Below are 7,933 nucleotides of genomic sequence, written 5' to 3'. Positions count from 1 at the left end.
TGACCTCAGTCTAGCTCTAGAGCACAGACGAGGTCGAAGATGGAGCGAGTTCGCCCAGAAGAAGCCTGTTCACTCGCGCTTTAAACATGTTCGGGTTGTATGAACTCGGAAATACAGACGCCGGCAGGGAATTCCATTCCTTGGCTGTGCGCATTAAAAAAGATGATTCGAAGCGCTTTGTACGTATGAAAGGTATATCAATCAGGTAGGGATGAAAGCCTGCAGTACGTCTGAAAGTCCGATGGAAGAAAGGAGATGGGGGTATGAGCTCGTGCAGCTCCAGGGCACACTCCCCAAAGTACAACCTGTAAAAGACCGTTAGACTGGCAACCTTTCTTCGGTGAGCCAGAGTGTGAAGAGATTTCACCAAACTGGCATCACCGATTAGCCGCTTGGCTCTGCGTTCCACTGAGTCCAGTGTGGCGAGTTGATATTTAGCTGAGCCATCCCACAAGTGACTGCTATATTCCATGCACGATCGGACTTGAGCTTTGTACAGCGTAAGAAGCTGTTTAGGCGTGAAATATCGCTTAACCTTATTTAAGATGCCAAGCTTTCTGGCCGCAGTTTGCGCTTTGTACTCAATGTAATTGCCAAAGTTGAGGTTAGAATTCAACTCTATGCCAAGGAGGTCGAGGATATCGGACACGGGGACAGGTGTACCACGGAAAGTAGGAGTCAAGTTGAAAGGACTCCGTTTGGTGGAGAACAAACAAGCCTGCGTTTTGGCGGCGTTGAACATGACCAGGTTGCAATCACCCCATTGGGATACTTGCCCCAGTATTGAATTTGTTCTTTCTACCATGGCCTCTCTCTGAGAACGTATTACGTCCCTGCTGTCTTTTGCGCTGGACAAATATCTCTCAACAATCGTACTGTCATCTGCGTATCCAACAATGCCCGGTCGTAGCATGTCGTTAATATGGAGCAGAAAAAGAGTTGCAGAGAGAACAGAACCTTGAGGGACGCCGGCGTTTATATCCATCAGGTCAGAGGAGCAGCCGTCCACGACCACTCTGATCGACCGTTCACTCAAAAAGTCTGAAATCCAGCTACAAAAGTCAGCAGGGATGCCGTAAGCAGGAAGTTTGCTAAGGAGACTTGCGTGCTAAACCCTGTCGAAGGCCTTCGAGATATCTAGTGATACAGCGAGCCCTCACCATGTTTCTCAATGGCTTCGCCCCAGCAGTGTGTGACATACACCAGAAGATCTCCAGTAGACCGCCCCTGACGAAAGCCGTATTGGTGGTCACTAAGGAGTTCATTGTCTTCTAGGTAGTTCAGCAACTTGCCGTTAAGCACCTTTTCCATGACTTTGCAAAGCATGGAGGTGATGGCGATTGGTTGGTAGTTGCAGGGATTCACTCGGCTACTCTTTTTGGGCACTGGCTGCACATTAGCCAGCTTCCAAGATTTTGGCACCGTTCTAGTTCGAAGAGAGAGGCGGTACAGGCGCGTGAGAACAGGAGACAGCTCAGGTGCACAGGCCTTTAGGACGCGCGCAGGTATACCGTCAGGTCCACTTGTCTTATTCACGTTAAGATTCATATAAATCAAATCTCTGCGTTTAAAATGTAACAAATTTAATTGCGGCAAATAAAATAATAAATAAACTACTTATAAACTTTCATAGCACTTATTATGATAAATAAATTAAAAAATGTTCACAATTTCGTAATCACATAATAATATAAAACCAACAATGTTACACAAACAGCTTGCCGTACCACAAATTCAAAGAATCGCTTATTATTATTACTTTTGATAACAAGCAGAATCAGACGACACAATGGATTGTTTTGGTCGATGTGGTGTTTCATTCCACATTCGAGTATTATTTATGCAATAAAGTAACCTATACTAATTCTGTAGTTCATAAGGTGATAATGCTAAACTACGATTCAGCCTGTACTATCCCACGGTTGGGCGTAGGCTTCTTTCTCTATGTAGGAGAAGGGTTGGAGCTTAATCCATCACCACAGCAAGTCGGGTATATAATAATTCTTATTGAACTCCGTGTAGTATCGATGTTTCTCACATTTTAATCTCAACCTCCTATAATATATCTATAGCAAAATAACTACAGTTCAAAACTTGAAACACAAACACCCGACCGACACCGACTACAAATAAGGTCGGGCTCAACCAGATCATGTATCTGGACCGGATCAGGATAGAATGAGGCATGCCAGATCCGGCAAGCTCTATCAGGACCAAGTCTGGTCCCGACAAGGATAGCTTGATGTTAAATAAATTCAAGTATGGTAAGGCATACTGGATCAGGACCCGGTCCGGTCCAGATAAGGACAGCCAGATGTAAAATATAATCAAGTATGGTAAGGCATACTGGATCAGGACCCAGATCAGGATAGCCTGATGTAAAATATAATCAAGTATGGTAAGGCATACTGGATCAGGACCCGGTCCGGTCCAGATCAGATTAGCCTGAAAGAAATTACGCGAACTGAGCCTGAATCGCGCTATCAACGCTTTTAAGCGCACTTATTATATACAGTTATCAGAACAGTCTAGCAGGGAGTCCATTTCTACACAGTGGAGCAGTCGTAAGTAGAGGAAGTAGTTAATTAGTAGTTAAGTATGTAAGATTTTTATTTTTGTGTTACCCACATTAGGAATTCTAAACATTTTTGAATATCATATCAAAAATTGACCGCTCCAGCGGGGTTCGAACCCGCGTCTCCGACTTACCGTGTCGGCGCTCTAGCCAATTAAGCTATGGAACGATGCACCCGCTCGAGCGAAATTTTCGATATGATATTTTTTAATTTTCGGTTTAAGCGAACCGTGGCGCCGTCTATAGTGAGCTCTTTACAGAAACCCGTAACTATTCAAAGTTTCATATTACAATGAAAATCTTTGACAGGAGACGACACCGTGCTATTTTTAATATCTAAGATTTTTATTTTTGTGTTACCCACATTAGGAATTCTAAACATTTTTGAATATCATATCAAAAATTGACCGCTCCAGCGGGGTTCGAACCCGCGTCTCCGACTTACCGTGTCGGCGCTCTAGCCAATTAAGCTATGGAACGATGCACCCGCTCGAGCGAAATTTTCGATATGATAATTTTTAATTTTCGCTTTAAGCGAACCGTGGCGCCGTCTATAGTGAGCTCTTTACAGAAACCCGTAACTATTCAAAGTTTCATATTACAATGAAAATCTTTGACAGGAGACGACACCGTGCTATTTTTAATATCTAAGATTTTTATTTTTGTGTTACCCACATTAGGAATTCTAAACATTTTTGAATATCATATCAAAAATTGACCGCTCCAGCGGGGTTCGAACCCGCGTCTCCGACTTACCGTGTCGGCGCTCTAGCCAAGTAAGCTATGGAACGATGCACCCGCTCGAGCGAAATTTTCGATATGATAATTTTTAATAGTTCGAACCCCGCTGGAGCGGTCAATTTTTGATATGATATTCAAAAATGTTTAGTAGTTAAGTATTAGAATTTAATAAATAATATTAATAATAATATAAAAATAAATAAAAATAATTAATATTTAAAGTAAAAACATAAATAAATAATACATTGGAAAAAATAAACGGAAATAAATATCATAATAATTATGTTAAGTAACATATTTATAATATAAATTCGCTTTTTCTTTATTAAACAATTTTTACAAGAATATACATTCGTGTTTTTTAAAAGCACCGGACCGAATCGGCTGATCAGGATGAGACAGATCAGGTCCAGACAAATCTTCTGCTTTACATACCTTTATCCGGTCCAGATCAGGCATACCCGGTCCGGTTCTTCTAAGGAACATGAAAAATTTCTACTCGGGATGTCCCTTACAAATATTTGTTAAATGGGAGACTGAACACACCACCGCCGGCTCAACAGGCAGTTATTCTAACAACAGCGCCAAAGTATGGTCAGTACTTACTATTATTAAGCCATTTTTAAGTACCTACGACATTTCATTAGGTTTTTTGGTTTTAAATACATACATACTTCAAACATTCTTACCCCTTTTTATAAATAAATAATCATCTATATGGCGAATACAAATGTTTGTCATGTGTGGGTATCGAAACCGCGACCGCTAGCGCAAAAGCCAGCGCTGTGACCGCTGCGCCAACGAGTTTAATTTAACAACAACAGATATACGAGTAGAGCTGACTTATTGTCTAAAAATGTAAAAAAAAAACTGTACTTAAAACAGTACTTTAACACCTAACAGTATTAGTAATTCGCTTCGAATGTCTCAACCACAATAAGTGAATTACTTAGTCTCGGCATCGATTTATGGTTAGCGAGTCGAATCGATGCAGGAATCAATGCAGATATTGGTCATAAATATTGAAGGCAGACGTGTAACTTTACATTGCACCAGCTTTACCGTAATTACACTTTTAAATCACCTCGCCTGATTGATTTCAACGACTCATGAGTTTTGCGCAAGTAGTTCAAACCGTCAGTTCTTTTTTATTTAGTTCATTCGGTTTCTACATTCTTTTTTAAAACTGGAACAGTAATTTGAATTAGATGTGTGATGAATATGGTATTACGTTTCAGTTTAATTTAATATCAGTTATTATTACCGTTACTTTCCAAAATAGTTGTTGAAATATTATAAATTATCATTTTGCAAGCATTGGAAGCTAAGTTTAGAAAATACATACCTACTACTTAAATGATTTTTGTGTATGAAAGTCAAAACCGTGTTATCTGTAATGGAAGTGCAATTTGTTTGGTTGAGTAGGAAATATTGGCATATTTGTCATATTGTATTTTCAAATGCGGTGTTTTTGAAGTAAAACTACTTTACGCACGTTTGACTTCGGGAGGAAACTGGGAATGCGTGACAAGAGCGTTACGAAAAGTGTGATCGGTTGAGGCGAACGGAGCAATATTCGCGTATCTAAGAGACAGTACAGTCGTGTTGTCTCACTCGTTTTTTTTATGATTTTCATATCATGAGTGATAGAGCGAGGAATATTAAGGCGTAGTTTAAATTACATATTTATACTACATTGTATTTGCAATGTGTAAATCGAATATCTTCATCAAGGTTCCTAGGCAGGTACATTTTTTTAAAGCCTTAACATAAACAACTTACCCTATGCCATTACATTAATAAAAAAAATCATTGTAAAGAAATTAAACCGTAACAAACGTTCTTACGAACAATTCAATTCAAGTGATACAAGTGATACAACAACTGAATATTATTATTTTTTTATTTAATATATTTATTTGTGGATTTTTACATGACATCGATAGAAACATACATTTCAGTTTTAAAAGTTTTAAAAAAACTGCATTTACTTACATGTGTTTATAAAATAGTTGTAAAATACAGATTAGAAAAATAAAATATTTAAAATCATTTTCTCTTTTAAAAAAACGATAAAATCGAAGATATAGAACCATTTGCATTTTATTTAAATAGAGTTTTATATAAGGATCAATAATATACTTTCACTTGAACATAAAATACGATCGTAAACCAATTTATACTAAGAAAGTGTTTATGAAGAGATGATTTCGATTCAGTGACGTTGGAATGGTTCCGTATACGTAATATATTAAAAATTTATGTCATATTAGTTTAATTAATAACATAATATTGATGAAAATATAGATATTAATAACGTATTTCTTATTAACTGTGTGACAGTTGGGCAATTTGTAAGAATAATATTAACTACTAATTTTGTAACTCATTTGAACGAATATTTTTTAGCAAATCTTAAACAAATGAGAATGGAATATATGGTATACATATTTTACATAAATATTTGAATTGAACTGGACTGTCATGTACAGGTGTTCAATCAACCAATAATAGTTAAAAATAATTAGAATGCAATGTATATTAAAATTAATAAATAATAATAATCGGTTGAAATAAAATTATACGTATATACATATATTATAATAAAATATGTGTAAATACCGTTCAATGCACCCACCAGCTGCATGGAGAGTAATTTAATGTACTAGAGTAACAAAAGATTAATAAACATGAGTCGTAATTAAAATCATCACTAAACTATTAATGTACTTACTATATATATATATATATATATATATATATATATATATATATATATATATATATATACATATATAAGGTAAGAAATCTCAGTAAATAATCTTAATCGTAGTACTTGATTAAATTTGCTCTACATTTATTTGTAGTATCCGTCTGTTTTCTCTATGGATTATGTACAAAAAAGCATAAGCAACTTAAATAGTTTCATTAAATAAAACTATATATATAAAATATATTTATATATCGGTTATATCTATATAGGTATATACTTAGGTGGTTTTATATATCGAAAGAGTTTCGTTAAATAAAATCAGATTTTTGCACGGATGAGACATCTAATGAAAGAATATTCTAAAGGAAAATATAGTTTAGGAACAAGTTTAATACTAAGCTTTTTAAAAACTCAGACATTTTTGCACGTCCGAATTAAAACGGTCACGTGTACTGACGTCTCATTTACCATTCTAAGGTGGTTTTTCGATCACTCCATAGCATTAATAAGCTAAGTGACCGTCTTGATAGTATGTACTTGGTAAATATTAAGGATTTTACGCACAAAAATAACAGCAATATTATTTATATTAAACTAGCTGTGCCCGCGACTTCAACCGAGTAGAATAGTGTGTTTGGGTAGCATATTTTGGACATAATATGTTTTGGTTTATTTTAGGCTATAAATACCGTCGTTTGGGTATTTACATGTTCAACGTGTTTCTTTAAAATTGGCATTATTTTTTATTTATGAAGCGATCGACATGAAACAAACACCAAAAGTCAAGTGAAGATTACCACAATATATTAGTGAAATTCACATCTAAATCGTATAAGCCGTTTCTGAAATTAGCGCTCACAAACACACAGACAAACAGACAAAAATTCTAACAATCTTTGTTTTGGGTGCTGTTTGCATTGATAAAGGTCCCAATCATATTCTCATATATCTTCCATGTACAGACATGTTACACTTTTATTGATGACGATATGTTACATTTTTATTGATAAATTATCTGTTGATAAAGAAGTTGGATTACTGATTAACCAACGAACAAACGAAATCAAGTAGGTCGACTGTTAAAATTTCTTTTGTATTTTTACAAAAAATGTGTTGGAAGTAAATACGAACCACGATTTAGGAATTTTAAAACTCAGTTTTGTAATTAATAATAAATTTATTATATTATTAATTTTAATGTAATATAAGAAAATTAAAACATATTTGTTGAAATTTACTAAACTTTTACTGAAAATAAGTTTAGTAAACTTCCTAACACGTAGGTATTGTAAGTTTACTAATCAAATGATACCCAAGATATTTAACAATTTTAGAATGATGTATTGTACTCGTACTTATACTATACATACATTCCATCTATATTTAAGAATATTGAACGAAATTGGCAGTGAATTTAAATATTACAAAGAAAATTACTAAATTTTCAATGACTCGATTGTATTTCTTTAACTTTGTTTTGTGATTAAGTATTACAAAAATTTCTAGTGATTCAAATTACAAACAATGTATGTAAATCTTAAAGTTTTCGAATTAAATTCGACGTTCCCTGAAATTACAATATAAATTGGATTTTTACATGAAGATCGTAAAATTATAACACATTCTACTAAGTCTCCTGATACCTTTTGAAAAATTATTAGAATTGTTTCATAATTTCGCAGTGGTAAATATCGATTTATAGTTTTACTCAACCTTTGTTTTGTAAAATGATTATAATTTTACAAATATTTTTTAACAGCGTGACTCCAAATAAAACAAATTAAGAGTTAGTTTTCTTTTTACGACGATTTACAAAGAAAGGTTTATTTGAAATTTAACTCAAAGGACTCCGTTTATTCCGAAGTTATTAGCTACTAAATATACATATAGTGACGTAACAGACT

The sequence above is a fragment of the Melitaea cinxia genome, chromosome 17, assembly GCF_905220565.1.
Source record: "Melitaea cinxia chromosome 17, ilMelCinx1.1, whole genome shotgun sequence".
NCBI classification, from domain to species: domain Eukaryota; kingdom Metazoa; phylum Arthropoda; class Insecta; order Lepidoptera; family Nymphalidae; genus Melitaea; species Melitaea cinxia.
This window is presented reverse-complemented; position numbering follows the sequence as displayed.